We start from the raw sequence: 21,768 nt of genomic DNA on the forward strand, positions 1-21,768 counted from the left end.
GCATGGAGAGCAAAACACAGGTACAATTTTGGGCAATGACTGTGAAGAGAAGAGGATAGACGAGAAGCAGACCCTGAATCTCCTGCCCTTGGCTTTGATTCTTTCCAAGGCAGCTGTGGGAAGTTCTGCTGCTGTGATGGAGCACAATGCATCGCACTTGATATTATCCACAGGCCTCCGTGTTGAGTTCGCCGGCCCTCGTGAGGATCTGCTGGCAGGCACGAGGGGAGCTAAGCTCCAATATGTCTGAGCAACATCACCTCTGTTTCCTCAGCAGAGCTGTCGCGTCGACCTTCACTGAGATCCACAGGAGAGAGCGGCTATAGCTTACATGGAGCAAAGGGAGATAAATCAAATGCATATACACCACCTCTGTGTGTGCGTGTGGCTCCGCGTCCGCATCTGTTTAGAACTGTGTGCGTACGCGTATCTGCTCGTGCGTGTGGTCCGTTGCCACTTTAATTAATTTCTCTATCCCCCCCCCTCCGGTAGCTCCTCCTCTCCTTGTCGCGCCTTGGCAGGTGACTCTTGTTAGCTGCACAGCGAGCAGGAAGTGACTGCGCCTGACAACGTAATTTGCATTGTCTGCAGAGAGCGATTGGCGCGCGGCGGCGGCCTTATTTATGCCACATTAGGGGATTTGCCTGCGCTGCCGTATCCAGGTCCAATCCATCAGATGGCTGTTTTCCAACGCCGCTTTATTGGAATGTGCCCTTGAGAGACTACTGAGTAGCGGGGAGTGTGTACGTGTGTGGCACTGTGTGTGTGTGTGTGTGTGTGTGTGTGTGTGTATAGATTGTGGTACTTCTCTTTTTTTAGGTGTGTACGATTCAGTCTGCTCACTGTGGCAATGTCACAAAAATGGATTCCGTTCTCCGACGGACCAAATAACAGCTATAACTTCAGAGGTGGAACTGTGATTACTGGCCTGCTGTCATGTCAGTGTTACTGCACAGCAGCAAAGTGGCTCCTCGTGCGGCGTGTCCTCCTAAAGGAGCGCTGAAATCCTTCCTGCTTTGCCTGTCAGGTCTTCCTCTATTGACTTGTCTGCCTTTGTAACGGCTCCCGGATTGCAGGCAAGCCATCCCGCCCCCCCCCCCCCCCCCCCCCCGGTATTGCATTTCACTGGATAGCTGTCTCGATAAGTGAGTTAGATGCAAAGCGACACGGACACCCACGCGCAGAACAAGCATGGCGCGAGGCTTAGTGAAGAGGAATATGCACGGGAGAGTTCTGGCAGCGGAACAGCGTAATGAACGACACCAGGGAGCTCATTTTTCACCGAGGATACAAAATGTCGGGTCCGGAAAGACACGTTTGGAGCTGCGAGGCGGCAACACACGCGGCTCCGAGTGCTGCTCATTAATCACGAGCCCGCGAGCGGCGGCGAGGAGACCCATATCCATCTGTAGCGCGCTTATGAGAGTATTATAAACGCGCAGTGCAGCTGGTTGACTGGGAGAGTAAACAGCCGAGCAGTGTACCGCAGCGTGTGTCCTTACAAGGGCACTGAGCCTGAAGCACCTGTTAGGACATACTGGTGGGGGGCGTTTGGTCACCTGGCCTTCGAAGCTCCCGTGACAAATATTTAGGTCAAAAACACTCTGGCTTATTTGAACTTACTTGACTGTTGTCTTCTGTACTCGACTCGTCGCGCTTAGAGTGTTGATTCGCAACCCGTTCACTGTGAAAAGGCTTCACTTTCCAAACGACAAACTTCACTGGAGTAAGATGAACTACCAACGTCCTGCACGAGTCACGGCACCCCGAAGGTGACGTCACAGTGCACTGGCCAACCTCCACTTCTACTCTCACTGCAGCAAAGATGAGAAGCTAAACCACCAAAGGTCAGCGGAGATTTTCAGCTGCGTCAGTTGGTCTTTAAAAATGCAGAGTCGTGGAGTAATCCCTTCCACTGCGCCAACGATCCACAGTTTGTTTTTAGTCGGCGCGGGCCCTCACCTTAACAAGAGGGGTGGGCAGTAAAGGTTACCCTTCTCCAAACAACAGAGTTATGCAATTTTTTTTTCTCACACAACGACACACCCAGGCTTCTGACTCCACCCAACCATCCCCACAGATACAACCCTTCGGCCCTCTGCGTAGCCTGGGGACAGGGACCATTTTAGCCTTTAATTAATTGATGCCACTTCCTTGCTGTAAAAAGACAAAAAAATGAGGGTCGGGTGTGGGGCCGGGGCGCTGCGTCAGTGTGCGTATAGCTGATGGGGCTGTGGAGGGAGGGTGGTTGATGGATTAGGCAGGAGTGAACTTTTACACCCCGCCCTTACTACTGGGAGTGGACTGGCGAGTGCACGAGCAGGAGAGAGAGAGAGAGGGGAAGGAGAGGGAGAGAAGAGGATGACAAGGCCCATCGCGGTGATGGAGTGGATGTGCCGCGGTTCGCTCTCATTCTCATTCTCCGCCTGTTGGGAGAAACATGCAGAGACGCTGCGTTTTTAAAAACGTCCCTCTCTCAAAAGAAATTAAAATTGTACCTTGGATAACTTTTTTTTAAACGACACAGTAAGCAGATAGACCTCAGGGTGGACATTAGGAGAAACCCAGCTGCTCCTCTGGCAGAGACTCATCAAATACTCCGTCTCACATTGAAACACCTGCAGAATGCAGACGCTGCTAATGTTTACATCAACCTTTGATACCTGCAAAGTGGGTTTTAAAGGTGCTGCTATGTATATATATATATATATATATATTTAAAAAAGGGAAAAAGCACTGACAAAGGCAATGACAAGATATTTAACGCTTTTTGGGAAGCACGGCAGTCTGAAACAAAGACAATAAAGAAGACAGGAGTTGAATATAAACGTACAGAGGATAAGAGATGCAGTTTGCCACCTTTTGTTTTGTGGTTAACGTAGAAAAAATAAGTCATTTGAATAAGAAAATGCTCTGATTGCTCCCACAATGCTATCAGCGCTGTGCTGTGAAGACCAAGGTTCTGCCAAACGCCAACTTTTCATAAGCTAATCAGATAATGAGCCAGGTCTCAACATTTGAAAAATGGGATTGGCGAGTCCACTCGTTTCCTTCTTTGGAAACGTGTCCACTCGCAGTCAGGCTCAACTCTCCAGTGTGTAGTGGCATATTGGTCACCGGTTCGTTTAAGAGGTGATGGTTTCACATGGCTTCCAGACTGAGAGAAAGAGGGAACACACTGCAGGGGTTTGGGTGCATAGTGTTCATTTCCAGTGGTTGAGCTGTTTTGGAGTCTTGTGACGGTAATATTTAGTCTGTGGGCAGAACGGCATTGTGCCGCATTGAGTGTAGGAGGTAGTGTGTAACGTCGGAGGGGGAATACGTTAGCGAGGAAGTGCGAGTGTGCTCGGGCTGCAGATGAGAGAAGACTGATGGTTAGTTGGTTCATGTCCTCGCAATTAGAAATCACACCATATCTCCCAACCTCTCGGGTCCAGGGTAACAGGTTGAATTTACTGACATAAATGTAAATGTAAGTCCCCCAAATTGATCCGAATGGTCACAGTAATTAGTTTCACTCCTTCATATTGATTTAAATCTGTTCCTTGAAAAGCACTGATTAATAATGATAATACAAGTGTCAGAGGTAGTTAACATCCGCTTGACTTGACTTTTTTTACCTCCCTGTTTTCCTTCTTTTCTTTTTTCCGACTGGCCTTAAGCAGCACGATGCTCAGGTTACCTGCATGTGGCTTCTAGCGGCTCACTCGGAGCAGTAGAAAAACATTTTGTAATGACGGGAAATGTCGTTGTGCAACTATGTTTCAAATGATTTATGACTTGATTCTTTATAATAAGCAACCTAATTACAGGAGCTATTAAAATTACATGCAGCAAAACCAATTAAGTTGTCGAGCTCTTGGAGTGTGTTTCCTGTGGGGGCATTTAAGGTTCATCAGCAGTCGAGGAGAACAGTGATTTAATTGAGATATTAAGTGAATTGTAACCATTAAAAAGTGTACAACTATGGAAATGTATATATACGATTTTTTCATAAGCAAGCACAATGGAAACATGACTTCAATACCTTTATCAGGTTGATTATGCAATCATGAGTAAATTCTGCATATCTTTGTGTATATCATGTGTGTTGGACCTATTGCAAACAACACAGGTGAAGATATTGACAGTTAATACATTTCTTAAGTCAGTGGAAATGCTGCTCAACGAATAGAACAGGACTATTTTCTGTGTTTTGAATTTGGATGCGAATTTGAAACCAACCAGAGCGATACAAGTGAACGTGACTTAGACTCTGAGGCTTAGCCTGGACAGCCGGATTTAATTCTTAGACGAGCTCTATTCATGCTCATCTATGCACAGTGGCTCATTATATGTAAGTGCGAAGGGAGAATGAATTGAAAAACGTACCCCAACATTTTTTCTTCCACTTACCAGACAATCCATGAATTGTGTTGCTTGCGTCACACCGGGTGACGGTGATACCCGTAACCGTGGTAACTCACTCCTGGATCCGACTGATCGGGGAGTCGCCAAAAAGTTAGTAGCACCGCGTAGAAACACAACCCACATGACATCTTTATCATGTACAAAGCCTAAAGAAGAGTGTTTACTTTAGGTCTTTGTATGGGTCACAGTCAGAGGTCTCCTGGGTGAAAGTCCACCACCCCGTCCTGCGCCTGGAGGACACGACACAAACCACCGAGTGTTTACCTCTGTTGGCCTTAATTCCTCAACACTATTGTGTTCATCAGTTTTCCTCCTCTCTCCCGATGTCCCCCCCCCCTCCCGGGCCTTTCACCTGTCTGTTCCCTTTGTTTCCTCCCGGCGAGCACGAGGGGAGGGAATAAAAGAGGGAGGGTGAAAAAACCCGAGGAGTGGAGCGGTCCAATCCCTCACATCCGTCACAAAAGACGGAGTGCCGGGAGAATCTCTTCGGCTTCGAGGGGCCGCGGAACTCGAAACAATATTTTTTGCCGCCTGTCAGGCCGTCCAATAAGGGAGGCCAATATATGAACTATCTAGCACTGATGTAATGCGCCTCATAAATCTGCTTTAATTACTCAGCGTGGGGACAGCCAGTGGGAGCCCGCGCCGGGATTTATGGCGTCTCCGCTTGGCATCTTAACGACTCTGTGCTTTTAATATCATTACCCTGTAATTTATTATGCTGCCAGGGTGCGCACCCAAACCGTCCGCATAACTCCTGTTTATTTATGCCCGTTTAAAGGCCACTTCAGTGACACAGGCATTTAGCACATTTCAGTGGGGCTTTAATCATCTGTCCTAACGAGGCCATTATGCAGCGCTGTCCTCTGGCCGGCTCTGACCGGGGCTCCATAGTTTGGGCCAAAACCTGGGAAGGCAAGACAAAGTTTGCTTGGTCAAGGTCTGTGTGTGTGTGTGTGTTGTGTGTAGTGGAGGGTGGGGGGGGGGGTTTGGCTCTTGCTCCAGATCCAGTGCCACTCTCTGGGAGGCCAGAGTCTGAATAGCAGCATTTAGTTCTGGGTGTTCTCGTCCAGCAGGACTCTGGCAGAAAGTGTCTCTTCTGTTTCTTCATCTTCCCTGTCCAAAGATCGTGAAAAGTACTCAGCGTTCCCCCCTTTCGTTGTCCTTACCATTTCCTACCGTTTCCCTCTCATTACCCCTCCACGTCTCACATTTCTCTATTCATCACGTCTGCACCCTTTTCTTTCATCCAATTCATCCTGCCCCGCTCCTCACTTGCCTGACAGCTGAGGAGAATGAACAGAGCAAGAGGGAGGAGTTAGACAAGGGGTTTTGGGGCGGGGGGTGGGGGGGGCATAAAAAATGAGTGTGGAGTGAGGACAGGCTGGGTTCCTGCTGCCATGTCATGCTAATGGTTTCCAGATCAGGCTCCATGTTACACACCCGGGCGACGGGCCCGTCTCACCCGTCTCCCTGATGCCGGCTGCTAAACGCCGGTAGAACCGCCATGTGACAGTGACTTATTAGTTTTGCGTCCCTCCCGCAATCTGATACCTCCGGGTGTGCCACCATGCTAAAGATTTGATTAATGTTGTTCCATTTGGAGCCTGTAATTGGCTGCGACCGGAGCGCAGAATAATCAGGCGCTCCCATTCAGAGAGGGAGGGGGAGAAAACGGGGGGGAGCAGCAATGCTAACGAGGAGGCTAGTTAATTAAGCCTGCAGCGACAGTTACTGATGACTGCCGTGACACGCCGCCCCGTCTCCCCTCCTTCCTCCTCCTCCTCTTCTTCCTCTTCTGAACCACCAGGTTTGGGATTCAAACACAACTCGTACTTTTTGAGGGCTTCTGTTTAACACTCAAAGTGGGAACAGATGCTGGTGCAAGGTGTACTTACAAAACGTTATGTTTAGTGTAACTTGGGGGCTGTGCGCGCTGCGTACGTTTTGATTAAACCCCAAAGAAATGGTTCACATTTTTGTCGTCCTTGTTGTCCAGGAGCCCGTCCTGCCGGGAAGGAAGCTCTGACTGAATGCTAAGTCGCTACAGCTAACGGCTAACTGAGCCCTTTACACAAGGACTAGGCTGAAAATAAGAATAATATGCGATTTTACAATTTAATCCACTATATACAGTATTTTAATTTATGGAACACACAACAAAAATAAGTCCACAGTCAGTAACGGATGCAAAAATGGATTCTATAGTTTAGCCGGAGCCGATTTGAGTCGCACAACTTATTGTGGACCTTTGTGCTGACATTCAGGTTTATACCTGGTGTGTTTTGTCTCTCAGAACACATATTGTGTCCTAAAACTAAAAAAAGACTTTGTGAATAAGATATCAGAAGTATTGAATTAGGTTTGGAAATAATACCTTTTTTTGTACATTTGTTTTTTCAGCCCATAAAGTTATTCTTTAACCTCCAAAACACATTTTCTCCTCAACCGCCAATGTATTTTATCATATCAGTGGAACAAATTTTCCCTTTTCATTTTACATTTCAGTTTTATTTAAAACCTTTAACAGTCTTGTAGATAAACATCTTGTCATGTTTATGCTGGTTTTTGTCGAGAATAAACACAGCGGTTCACAATGCAGACCCCAGTGAAGAAAACAAAATGAATGAACAACAATACTACACAGATGAGGAAAGAGGGGAAAAGAGATGGAAAAAAACGTAAATAACAATACTTTAACGGTTTAGATCCACATGTTCTCCTGCTGCCATAACACAAGCTAACAAAGCAATAACATTGCAAGTGACATGGTGTTGTAAACTGCTTCTTCAAAGCAACCCCTTAAATCACAAAGCATGGATGGAACTTTAGAAATATGTGAACAACAAATCTGCTCGCCAGAGAGCATTGAGTGCACATGAAGCCGCAATAAGAGCTCACCTGTTGGCTGCCGACGCAGTGGGATGGCCTCAAAACTATGCACGCAAAGATCACAACAAAAGGTAACTCTGTCATTCGCTTCAGTGAAAAAAATTAGGAGTGGAGTTGTTGCGTTGTGCGCGCGACAGCTTATTTAGCTGATGGCTGTCAGTGAACTGTAAAACAGCAATTAAGGGAATGTGGGATTCATCATGTTCATGTCGCGGCCTCGTCTCTCGGACACAGAATACCGTCTCTGACAGAAAATCCATCACAGCCCGCCAGAGAGTTAAACTAGTGCGTCTCCATTAAAAAGTAACACTGTATAACTATGAGTGTCACATTACTGCTTATCTGTGATGTTGTGAGGTGAACCATACAGGGATCAGGTCTGTATGACACTAAAAACACTTAGCAATAGAGAGAAGCAAAGTTTCTCCGGATTATGACAAATGAGGCTTGTATTGTACTGTTAAGCTTGGCAGCAATAAATGCAACAAACCACTGGAGCCAATATTGGACTTCTTCATGTTCCCGGTTTTGGAATCAGCTGGAAGCAAAACGTCTACTCCACCAAACAAGGAGGCATTTCATTTGTTTGGATTTTTGGCGGCCCCTGTGGACAGAAGCGGTAGTGTTTCCGCACACACTGCCTCTAGAGAAGCTTATTTTATTCTTCCTCCTCTTTTCAGTCTCCCCTCCTCTCCAGCGGTCACATCCATGTGGTCTGGGTCTCCGGCAGCAAGGTTTTCCCCAAATGGACACAAGAGTTTTTGGTGAATGTGCATGATGTCATCAGATTGAAGGGGGAACCGCATACCGAGGAATAGGTATATATAGAAATAACCCATCTTCTGGCTGACGGAAAAGCAATGATAGTGAATTATTGTTCAGCAGCACCATCTCACTATCAGTGGGGTTTTGGCTTCCTGTCAACAATGTACAGCTGTGCCACACAGACTGTATTTCATTCCATCTGCGGTTGTGACGTTGAGCGAAAATAAATACTGATACAGGTCTCTAATACTTTTGTTTGACACAGTATTTATGTGAGCAACTGTAAAGTATCTCACAGAAATTCTACATCTCATTATTTCGGGGCAGTGCAGAATGGATTGTGCGACCTTTATGAGGCTGACAAACTCACGACACACAAACCGCGGCTCACTGGAGCTGTGTAGTCCAAATATGGCTGCTTCCTCAAGCCTGATGTTATTGTGACGCTCTACTTTTGTGTCTGTCTGTGTGTGTGAGAGAGTGTATAGGTGTCTCTGCCTGTGTGTGTGTGTGTGTGTTTAGAGCGTTGAAGTGTTAGAATAGGAGTGATGACAGCAGATGAGTGCTTCGTTTGGAGAGAGCTTCGGCCTTTCACAGAATAAGAGATCACTGTTTTGTCTACCTGCCAGCTAGCTCTGTGTGTGTGTGTGTGTGTGTGTGTGTGTGCGTGTCTCTGTGTGTGTGTTTCCCGAGCTGCCACCCAGTAGACTAATGACAAGACAAACAGCAGGTTAATTCTGTCTCTCTCACTACCTGTATGTTTATGTGGTGAAAGCTCTCTCCCTCTCTGAGCTGCCAGACAGTTGTGACATTACTGAACAGCAGGGCTAATAGTCCTTCAGTGTGTGTGTGTGTGTGCGTGTGTGTGTGACTGATGACAGCAAACAGAGAAAAACAGCATGTGCAGCCTGGGCCGGCCTGGGTTAGCAGGACAGGGGGAGGAGAGGAGTGATTCATGTGTCAGGGAGGAGGAGGAGGAGGAGGAGGAGGAGGAGGAAGGCCGGTTTTCAATGAAACAGCTTCTTGAAGTGACGCTGACCTCAGAATAACCCTCTCTGATCTCTCGCCGACCCCAGACCTCTCCCCAGGGCCCTCGGCCATGGGCAGGGTGAGGAATGGTCTAAGGACTTATAAAAGGGTTTAATGCTTACACTTGGGTTAACATTTTGTTTTTTCTTTGTGAGATATACTCACGAGGAGAAGGAGAGGTTTCATCTGAATGTCCTGTATGACCTTTAAAGTGGCTCATTAGCACTTTTGGCCTTTAGCAGTTATGGCACTTTTTGTGAGTTTGTCCTTCATTGCTATTAAAACTTTTAAATGATGCAAGGAAGTACAGGATTAAAATGTTATCATCCGGTCATTTACACAACAAAATAATATAAATTGAAATGTTTTTTTTCTATTTGCGTACACAAAATGTATTTTAACTTTACACACTATAATAATCAAATTATGGTTATCATTATTATCTGTTTAGATACAATTGCTAACAATTAATTTGTGATATAAAACATGAAGAGAAAGAATGTGTAAACTAAACCAATCTGAGCTTATTTCCAATGAAAATTAAGTGGAATTGCAACTAGCCAGTTTACATAAGGAAACCCCTTCATTATTTAGAGAGACCAACATGTTGATCCATCACGCACATACAAATTAAACGTTTGATTTGTGAACTGATTTAATGGTTATACTTGCATCTCTGTACCTCCTTCGCTGGCCAGTCGTCCTGGAGGAAGGAGGGAGGGAGGAGACAGAAGGTAACACTCGATCACATGATCTGTGACGTCCCGCTGCCCTCCGCCGTGGCCCCCCCCCCGGTTTATACTAACTCAGGGGAGGGATCTCCCTTGACCCGGTTCAAAAGATTCCTGGCGTCCCATCCGTTTGTAAGGGGCCGATTTATTGGCCATGTTCTCCTCCTCTAAGAGAAGGGCTGGAGGCGAATTGTAAACACTGACATAAATCTCCAGGAATTTTCCCCAGCTACAAATTGCGGCTGTCTCACTTGAGCCTTCTCTCACACAGCCTGTCCTCCCTGTTCCCCCCTGAGAATCCACATCAAAGATGTCGTAAACAAGCCCACGTGTCCACGGCCCGCTCCCACTGTTGGACGTGATGTGGTGATATTTGGAGTGATTCGTTGGTCCTCGCGGTATGATCGGGCTTTGCTTAGCTGTACCCAAATTGGCCCGACCCATTTATATTAGGGACATGCGACTGAAACCGAGAAGTAACTCTTTATTTGGATGGAAATGCACAGCCGTGTTTTTTTTCTTTTACCGGGCAATAAGTACTTAAATGTAAATGTGCTTCCAGACAGAATGCAACCATTCAACTAAAGAGCCTATGTTTTAGAATGCATATGAAGTCAAATATGTGAGTGAATGAGGTTGAACGTGCACTAATTTACCTCAAATCCCGCCCCCTCACACGCCGACGGGCCAATCATATCGTAGTATCAACCAGCTCTGCTTCATACGCTCTCATGAAATCATCATCATCCAGTAGATGAAGTTTTTTACGCTTTATCTACCCTAAAACGTGTGTTTGAGGGTCTTTAAATCGATTGTTTGGGTTTTACATTGCGCAGCTGTTCTGTTTGGGTTCTCACGATCCCGTCAGCATTGTTTTCTGCCACGTTGGGCAGGTTCTTTCTACAAACTGATTGTATCCTTCCTGCCTATGACCAAGCACCAGAAAAACACAATCAGTGCCGAAACATGACTCAGCATCGTCGCAGCTGAAGAGACAAACATGTCGTTCAGGAGGACATAGGGACCAGCCCAGGGCCGAAGGGGGAATGTGGCACTACAAATGTGTCTACTGGGTTTTGGTCAGTTAGCCGCCGTCAGCTAACGAGAGCTAAGGAGATGATTATACGTGTTGCTCTAACCAAGAGGCCCGAGAAAGCGGGTTTTGTTGCGGGTTTTAGGAATTTTATGACAAACATCCCCCGCCCCCAAAAAAAAGAAGCAGTTCAGAATCCAAATCTCTGCCTGTGTCGCCTGTTTGCGTCTCTCATGTCGGAATGTCGGTCGGTCGCTGCCCACACCGAGCGCTGCCCGTGAAGCTCCTCCAGTCGGAGATGATCGGTTGAGGTCTTGTTGCAGCGGATTTACGGGCTGGTGACAGACCGGCGGATGAAAGGAGAAAAACGGAGGGACAAACAGAGGGACAAACGGAGGGACAAACAGAGGGACAAACAGAAGGACAAACAGAGGGACAAACAGAGGGACAGAGGGACAAACGGAGGGACAAACAGAGGGACAAACAGAAGGACAAACAGAGGGACGGAGGGACAAACGGAGGGACAAACAGAGGGACAGAGGGACAAACGGAGGGACAAACAGAAGGACAAAAAGAGGGACAAACAGAGGGACAGAGGGACAAACGGAGGGACAAACAGAGGGACAAACAGAAGGACAAACAGAGGGACAAACAGAGGGACAGAGGGACAAACGGAGGAACAAACAGAGGGACAAACAGAAGGACAAACAGAGGGACAAACGGAGGGACAGAGGGACAAACAGAGGGACAAACAGAGGGACAAACAGAGGGACAAACAGAGGGACAAACAGAAGGACAAACAGAGGGACAAACGGAGGGACAGAGGGACAAACGGAGGAACAAACAGAGGGACAAACAGAAGGACAAACAGAGGGACAAACGGAGGGACAGAGGGACAAACGGAGGAACAAACAGAGGGACAAACAGAAGGACAAACAGAGGGACAAACGGAGGGACAGAGGGACAAACGGAGGAACAAACAGAGGGACAAACAGAAGGACAAACAGAGGGACAAACAGAGGGACAAACAGAGGGACGCTGTGGGTGAAAAGGCCTCGGCCTCTTGTCTCCTCGCCTTCCTGCCTGCCCGCCTGCTGGGGCTGTGGCTCCTCGACCCCCTCCCTGTAATCACGCTTTACGACTTGCTCAACAGTAAATGCTACATAAATCTTGTGACGCACCTCCCCCCCCCCCCGATTACGTCCCTCTGCCCTCCCCACACACACACACACACACCCTCATCATGCAAACATCGTAATCCTTTGCCCGCAATTTCCTGCCTTTATTGGCAGTCACTTCTGATTTAATGGTGCTTTGATGATTGCACAGTAAAATGCTACACGGGGTGAGATGGCTCCGGAGTGTGCGCGGCAGCGTGGATGTGTGCGTCGCCGGTCGGGCTCTCGGGCGTGTTTGCTGACAGAATCCAGGCCGCGCTGCCTTTTTGGGGTTGGCCTCCGTCAATGGAGGCCTGTTCGGCCCAGCCAAAACCTGTGTAGTCATGCTGTTTTTTTTCTGGTTTTAAGTTACGGTAAACAGCCGCCCCCCCCCCCCCCCCCCCCCTGTTGCCTCTCTGGCACCACGGGCGACATAAAAGAATCTCCACCCTCCAAGACAAACCGCTTCAGACCCGATCACAGTCCGACGGGCTGGTCTCGGGCCCGGCTGGCCTCCCGGGAGCTACGTGCTGCTGGAGCGGGGGTTAAACAAGGTGAGGGTGCGTTGCTCCCCTCAAACCAATCGGCATCTGTGGGTGGAGCTTTTTTGCAACGTGAGTCTTAATCACGAGTCAAAAAAAAACAAACTCTGAGGCTTTTGTGTCAGTTCTGTTAGCTTAGATTTCATGACGATATGGAAAGACGATCTGACTTATCTGAAAAGCTCTTCAGGGATACTGAGCAGGAATCCTTAATGGTCCAACTTTTTAGATTTAAACCAGGTGCCGAAAATATATCTGATTGTCCTGAGATAGAATCACTACTCTAATTACTGTATTTATTGATGCTAATATTGTACTATTGTCAGTATCCTACAGTGCGCTATATCTTTATCACATTTTATTTCATGCATTCAATATGGCTGGGCTCTGAGTGTGCTTTTTTTATTAAATGACTGCAATATATCTACGCTGTGTAAGATGCAAGGGCATTTGCAACATATGATCCTGGATGCACTGCTGGAAAGCCACGGAAATGCAACAACAACAACAACAACTGAGAGGCTGCCGCCTTTTTGCCTTTCAGTGGCATTGTGGTCCAAGAAGCTGCATATAGAGGAGAATAATGGTGGGAATATTACTAAGCTAGCAATGGAAAGGCAAAGGAGTGGGCAGAGCCATCTGTCATTACCTCAGTGTTTGTGTGTGTAGGTGTGTTTGTTTGTGTGCGTGTGTGTGTGTGTGTCATCCTGGAGTTTGTTCCCTCTTTAGTCTGGCTTCTTCTGAAACACCTCTGTCATTATTTGTCAAGAACACCTATGCCAAGAGGTCACAGAGAGGTGTGTTTGTGCGTCTGGGTGGTAGAGCTGTGGGCTAATGGGCTCTCTAGGTGAGAGTTGGTAATCACTTTTGACATTTCAAGCTTTATCCAATTAAGTTTGAAGAGTTATGCTCTCATATAAACACAAGTCCAGGGCTGGTTTTCCATCCCAACTTTTTTTTCAAGTAAATAGTCCATATACAATAACGCAAACCTTTTTGTATTTCCGTATGTAAATCTAACAAATCCGACAATGAAAAGTGACAAACCAAAACAGGCTCTGTGCCTAACGATATAGTTCCGCTGCGCTTCACAGAGCGTTTTAGCATCTTTCAGCTTATTGTTTTGGTTTTAAAACATTTCACAATTTCTGTTGTTTCCAGATGTTTCAGAGCAAACATCTCCCCACTATCTACTCAGCAACAGCAGGCAACAAAGTTGCCACCTAGGTGGTACAAACTGGGAAGCTTTGTAGCAAAGATTGAGAAACAGACGTCCCCATCAACAGCTGGTGGAGACTAAAACTGAGGTCAAAGGATAAAGGTTACACAGCGGTCAACAACAACAACAGAGACTGCTGGTGGTTGTGTACCTGAATGTGATGCAGGTACCGCAGTGTTAAGTTTGCAGCTTGTTGCGCTGCCCCCAGGTGGCCCGACACGGTCCCTGGATGCAGGTGTTTTTTTTGCCCCGCCCCCCTCCTCGAAGGTCCAGTTAATTCTGTTCAAATGTATTTACTATACTTTGTTCCGTTATCAAATAAACTTAATAGACTTATGCTATGTAGCTTATCATCACGACGTTGTGTCCTTTTCTGTCCCTGCCGCCGGTCACGTGTCCGTCCTCCCGCAGTTGGTTTCAGATGATCTAACTTTTTGCCACAGTGCAGCCTAAAACAGAAAGAAAACATCCATCAAAGTATGTGGAATATCTTTTCATCCCATTTGGATGTGTGAAGTAAAGCCAGGCGGCTGTCAAGCTGCTGCGCTGTCCCGGGGTGCAATGTGTGTGTGTGTGTGTGTGTTGTAAACACCAGCGTGCCACCATATTGTCTGCCAGCGGATCATATTTTACCATGTTAACACACCATCTGTTTACCCTCATAAGCATTCATTACACATAAATGAGTACACACAGCGGGCTGCCACATCAGAGAGCAGTGGTACACACACACACACACACAAACACATTCCCGAAGGAATACACACGGACACATGCACGCAGGATATGAATGTGTACAGATGTAGTTTACAAGTTGACGTATACTAAAACATGCGGCAGTTTGCATGCGCTGTATTACTTTGTGTAGCACATTGAGCAGTTCACACACAAACACATATACTCACTGTACACACACCCACGCACAGACACACACTCTCCCACAAACAAACAGCTGGTCTCTAGCCTCAGCTTTACCCCTCTCTCTCTCTCTCTCTCTCTCTCTGTGAGGATGTTTTTCTTCTCAAACACAGTAAAACATGTCACACAACTTGTTGAGAACAATGTTATTGCAGCCGATGAAAACTCCCCGAACCAAGAGCCTAAAATGGAAGAAGTAGAGTTTTTTCCCGAATCTCTGCTCTGACGCTTCCTCACAGCTGAATGTTTCCTCTGCCACGGACACGGGACGTCCCGGACTGAGCCTCTGACAACAGACGGGCTCGTCCTAATGGGCCTGAAGCCCCTCTTAGCGAGGGGTCATTTACCCACATCATCGGCTGAGAGGAAGAACATTTATAGCGACACGTAAACAGTTGCTTCTAAATGCATTTGCGGGCAATCACGAAAACGCTATTTGGGAAAGAGGCGACTGCATTAGGTGGGAGGGGAGAAGAAGAGGGACGGAGTTGTGAGGGGGGGCGGGGGGAGGGAGGCGGGAGGTCTGGCTGGAATGACAGAGGTCCATTCATCCTCCATGCGGGAGCAGACAGAAAGCTGGCACAGAGGGACACAACCCATAAATCAGAAGCCATCACACCCCGCTGACACACACAAACACACACAAACACACACTGAGATGCACCTACACACAGCCCCCAGTCACACGCACCAACAAACACACCTGAATATACACACTTGCACATTTTTTACACCGATAGACACATTGCCACCTGTACTGCTGCAATGTCACTTTGTTTGTGGAGCGCTCTGTAGTCCTTCCCTACCTCCTACCTCCTGCCTCCTGCCTCCTGCCTCCTACCTCCTACCTCTTACCTACACAAGCGTGAATATGAATATTCACCGTTTGGGAAAGTTTCTCTCACAGCACGGAGAAGCTGCTCTTAACATCTCATAAAAACTGCCTCCATCCTTCACCCCCGTATCGCCTCTCTTTCTTTTACATCTTTTGTCTCGGTCCGCGGGTCTAATAGAGGATGCACTCTAGCAGGCTAATGATCGCCTTGCCCGGGGGTTATTGATCACACTGCCATGATTGATCTGAGGACCCCTCTGATTATCGGGTCATTAATCAGGCCCGGATTACCCTATCAATGGAGCTGCCACTGACTGGCCAAGTCTGGAGACGGATGGCTGGGGGTGAAGGAGGTGGAGAGAGGGAAGAGGAGGCAGGAAGAGGAGGCAGGAAGAGGAGACCAAAGGAAAGCAGAGGAGGGTTAAAGAGCGAGCGGCCGAAGCTCTTAGCGTCAGCTCACCTAAATCACTGAAATATAAGGCCCAGGCACGATATGAGAGGTAAAATATTGGATATAAATCATCTATACATTTCGGAACACGGTTTGCACTGAGCTGCATTTAGATAGTAAAGGACATACTGTTGTCAAACTACCCAATCCTTTCATTTCTTGATCTGCCCGACTTATTTATTTAAACTGACTTAATGGTTTAAAATCATTGCCCAAAACACTGGAACTGTTTATGTGATTTGGCTAAATGAAGGAATGTTTATGTAATGGTTCAAAGGTTGCAGCTTTAATTCCCCACAGTGGCCTGGGGACTGTGAAGGCACCACATGCACAACCATACTCTATGAGATTTACATTTTAAACACTAAACCGCTGCAATGCTTCTCATTTAAAGTGAAGGTATAGAAAATATTCTCTGCCATCTGAGATACCAACACAACAGCAATGGACCAGCCACACACACTCTGCGCACTTTTTTTTGCTTCACTTTCCTCTCTTGAGTAATTCTAAATACTCGTTTCCTGGTCCTTCCTCACAGTAAAGGCCAATCGGAATCCCTCAGTTAAACATGATGGAAGTCCCTTGGTTCGGTTGATTCAAAGTGGTCCAATACTCCACAAACACACACTCCGCCTCGATGTGCTGGCTCCCCCCGCGGAGGCTTCTCTCCCGACAGAGTGCACCATGGGAACGTGTGTGTCTGTGTTCAGCTGCGGTGAACCCGGGCCCGAACGTGAGACTGTGAGATTATGTACAGTCCACATATCTGTGGTGGGCCCACGGATCACGATGTGTGTGTGTGTGTGTGTCAGTGTGCGACTCTCAGTGTGTTATCAGCCGTCTCAAGTCCGCCCGTCTCCGGAGATCACAGGAACCGACGGACACGCAAACACAAACGTTTGAGGACACAGCTGAGTGTCTGGTGTTGGGAACGTTAAAAGAAAACCCCGGAGGGATTTGCTCCACGGACTGAAACACAGAAATCTACCATGTGTCCCTCATAAATCATTTTCTCCGGGGCCTCGTGTCAAATGTTCAGCATGCTGCGTTGAGTGATAGAAGACCACCGGCATTCCAGGGTGAGAAAATGAGAATTTTTGATGGCGCTGAAGCGTATAATCAGTGCGGTCTTGCATGTTTTCTGGTAATTTGCGAAACTTGCACCTACTGCTCTTAAAATACAGTGACCATGACATTCTTGGCAACCACATTTCCATTTAAAGAGCAGCGGTTTCTGGCTCTCATAGATTTCTGAAGAGCCATACACACACATATATGTACTGTATATATATAGTCCAGAGTCAGACAGCGGAGGCACATCCCGCTTTGTTTATGGTCTATTGGGTGTCTGCATGACATGCACATGTAATTTGTGTGTCAATCCGCTGTCAAAAAATGTCAGGCTTTACACTACTGAGGCTTTCATGAATTGTGCGGTTGGTAAATGAAGTTGCATTTGCAGACTTTTTTTTATTTTCTACAGATGGTCCTTGAAGGTGCAATGTGTACGATCTGACTCGATGCTGCGAACAAAACAAGGGGCGGAATTTCACTTGTTTTTCATTCGAAAAAAGCCAACCGCTGACCAAGAGTTGTTCAAAAAATACACAGAATGTGACCAAACTACAAATAACTCTTATCTTATAACCCTTATGTGTGACTGTGAATTTCTTACATTCATGTAAAAAAATCAAATAAAATACACACTTAGTAAATAATACATTAAAACAAAATCATTAGCCCTGGCAGACTTTATCAATGGCTCAAGCTGTTGCTAATCTTTCCCCCCGAGAGAGAGAGAAAAGTAGTTTCTCTGGAGTATTGATGAGGTTGTGTGTAATGGTCCTGTTTGTGTTGACAGACAGACAGACAGACAGATATAGGGCCCATTATGAATGAGTGCCTGCCTTCGATCGATCACCTGGGGGAATAAATAAAGATCAGCCATGGATGCATGTTTCAGTGCAGGCAAACACTCACACGAGTACACACTCAGTGCTCTATCATTTTATTTATATATATATACAGTATATATATATATAGAGAGAGAGAGAGCCCTGAGACACATCCCAGTTGGTCCGTTTGTGTCTGCAGCCTTAAATTATAGTGGAAACAGAGATTGTTAGGAATAGGCTGTGTCTTCTTCTAGTCTTTCACTGTCTTCCTTTTGCTGAGTTTTCTCAGGAAAAGACCCTGCACCAGTGCATAAAGGGTTCAGTTAGACAAACCACTAAGACCGGCTTTTACAAGGATGAGGCACTTTGAAGAGGACCTTTTTACGTTAATAGTTGCCCTGACAATAGGAGCAGTAGTAGCGTAACAACAAATACAGTTCAAGCAGGTTGCCCCCAAGCAGAAAATCCTCCGGAAATGAAAGTTCCCATTAAATATCAGCCTGAGCCGGTGAACCTTTACTGTCAACGTGATTAATCAATCAAACAATCAGCAGCCAACCGAGCGGCAAAACCCGTGTCAACGCCCCATAGTCAATAGTCCTCTATGGTGGGAATAAACTGTTTCAGAATTAAGCTATAGTAGTGCTGCAGAACGGACCCGTTCGTGACGGACCAAAAAAAATGTTGAATCGCACAGTTCTGACCGCTGAGCCGCCCCAGTGGGGCCATTTGGGTTCTTTGCGAGGAAGGACATTGTGTTGTTCTTGTTTCTAGGTCCAGATTCAGCCTTGGCCAAATTGTCCCGATCCCAGGCTGCCATTGACATGTCAATCGGCACTGCGACTTGTTAGTCTGCGCTCCGAAAGTTGCTCCGTTCCCATTTTGCCCCCCCGACTTTTGATTAAGTTGTTTGTGTACTCAACTTGAAACATGGTACCAAAAAAAGCCTTGCACTGCCTTTTCCAAGACGCTCTCATTTTGCCTCCACCTCCTGAGTGTGTGTGAGTGTGTGTGTGTGTGTGTGTGTTTGGGTGCACGCGTGTGCATGCGTACGTGTGACGAGACGCTCCCTGTACTGCTCAAAGAGATTACATTTCAAAAGAATCAAAAATACACCAGACAGTCCTGCTAGGATAATCAATCACCACACCCAGGATGTGTGTGAGATCTGTGTGTGTGTGTGTGAGTGCGTGCGTGTGTGTGTGTAACGGAGAGAGAGAGAGAGAGAGAGAGAGAGAGAGAGACGGAGCTAAAGATAGGGAGAGTGAGAGAGAAGTGAGAGGGGAGAGAGTTGTGGGAGAAACTAAAATACATACATACAGTTGGGAGTGCGGCCTGCGTCTATGTGTCTGCGCTGGGGAATTGGAGCCATAAATCAAACAGCCTGTCAGAAGTGGTGGTGGGGTAGTTGGAGAACATGAAGGTGGGGGGGGGTTCTGGTATGACGGGGGTTGGGGGGGAGGGAGAGCCTCAGTCATTCACATACTGCATCACACACTGAGCCTGAATGCAATTTCCCCTGAATGTCAGACAGAGATCCGAGGTGAAACAGATAAGAAAGCTGTGTGTGTGTCTGTGTGTGTGTGTGTGTGTGCGTGCGTGCGCGTGTATCGGTTTGTGGCCCTGTCCCCGTCTCTGTCCTCGACCCTAGGACGCGAGACACGGGCCCAAATCTCATTATGCCGACATGATAGAATTCGCTCTCTGCGTAACCTCATTATCCTGACGGTTAGATAAGGAGCTGTAATTGCTCACGGCAACAACAGCCCTGTAGAAACATCTGTGTGTGTGTGTGTGTGTGTGTGTGAATCTCCACCTAAGGACTATTTGTTTTGGGGCCTAAGTTGGATCTTTTCAAACCAGGCAGTCATCATCCTGAGCTATGATACTCCTGTTTAGATTGTCCATCAAAAGAGTGTCCTTTGAGCTCCTTTGAGTGGACACTTTGGTTGAATCAGCGATGCCGGCAGTGTAGAATAAATTGTCCACGTAATAATATACTATTAAGGAAATAATGAAATATTTATTCATAAAAAACACATTTTTCAGTTTGCTTTCAGATCTTTTCACTCGTTCTTTGTAAGGATGAAACAAAGTCTGAAATGTCAGGTGCTGGTATGTGGATTTTGATTTAAGTGCCACATTTCATGAACAACGCGTTAAATCAAGAGAATACTTTCTATCGTGGTCGTTTCATCCTTAAAACATTTCAATCATAGTCATGCTCAGAATCTTTGCCCCGTAAAAAGAATGATCGGCTTATTCTCTCAAACCAATCAAAACTCGTCAAACTCCATTCTTTAGTAAATATAACAGAGGAATAGAATATTGTACTTGAAAATGTGTCTGGAAGATGCCTCGTTGAATACGGCCTGTTCTCAGTGTTCTTTGCTTTTTATGCAATTCACCTCCAACAGAAGAGCTCTTCATTTCCCTTCTAATGTTTTTTTCTTTTTACTGGAGCAATCATATCAACTCTATTTTAAACTGCAGTTCCCACGGCATCGTTAAATGTCGAAACCGTGGGCAATATTTAATCATAATAGCCCTTTCATTCCAAACACACAGAAAATAGACCCAAAATACAAACGAAAGCTGCAGAAATGTAATCATGAGCGACAACAGCTGTTTGACCCCTGGGGCGTGAGGGAGATGAATTGTTTCTGCATCTGAATCAGCGTCAGCAGTTGTGTGGAAGTTATTAGGAACCTGTCAGTGAGGAACATCCTGATCTAAACATTTCTTTAAGAAACAGACAGACGTTTGCAGGACGAGCCCAAACGCTTCCTTCCCGGCTCCAGGGCCAGAAGAGGAAAAGGGGCTCGCGGGAGATGCTCGCAAACCCCCTCCGGCGGCATTTATTCAGCTGTGAGAACGGGCGCTTTCGTGGTCGACCCGCGTCTGAGCGCGTGGGGTTCGGCGCACAACCTTTTCGACCACCCAGAAAACACACACACACACACCTCGCCGGACGTCTCTCTCTCTCTCTCTCTCTCTCTCTCTCTCGCTGCTTTTGCCAAGAGACGCATGGAAAAGCTGGGCTCCGTGAGCCTGTGGGCAGCCGAGGAGAAGAAGGGGGAAATGTAGCTGATTTGTAGGGAGACCATAATGGAGACAGATGATCCGTCTTGGGTTCTGTCCGCTGTTGAATCAGCGCTGCCACCCAGATGGGGAGTTTTCTGGTCTGGCTCTCTTGTATTTTTTTTCTAGCGTTCCTCATATAGACCTCCGCTGCAGTGCCCTTGCACATCCATCCCAGACAAGGGGTTGAGCTTTGGGGCCCGACAGGACGTCAGACAGCCCCATAACAACTATTTATTTGTATCTCTTTGTATTTAAAATAGCTTACTGAGAGCATGATGGGAATGTCGGAATCATGGTTTCCCCCCCCCCCCCCCCCCAATGTGTTTCCTTCCCACCTTCTCGGTCTAGCGCTGCGACTTCCTTCCTTTCCTCGACCACTTCATCAATAGCTACTTTACGACTGGTTGTTTTCCTCACACTCCCAAAGCAGCCGGAGTGACCTCGCCCCTCTCGGCCCTCTGCCCTATGGACCACCGGATCTTCTGCACTGTGGATCCATCTTACCCTTAACTGCACCCAGGGGTCACTTAGAGAAGATCGCTGTCTAAGTCTTGTAGCCATTGTAGCTGTAATGCATGAACAATTGTGCTTTATGCACTTACAGTTGGAATCGATGTTTAATTTCTCTATTTCCAGCCTTGTGTCTTTCACACAGTGGACCACGGAGTCGCTTGTGCAATCAAGTTTTAGTTTTTTATGACAGTGATCATTTAGGCTGCACTGCGATTAGCTGAAAACAATAAGCTGTAGTTTACTCAGTTTATTTTAGTTCCTTCGGGCGGGTCCCAATTAAACTTAGAGGTCACA

This window comes from Pungitius pungitius, chromosome 5, assembly GCF_949316345.1.
Source record: "Pungitius pungitius chromosome 5, fPunPun2.1, whole genome shotgun sequence".
Lineage (NCBI taxonomy): Eukaryota > Metazoa > Chordata > Actinopteri > Perciformes > Gasterosteidae > Pungitius > Pungitius pungitius.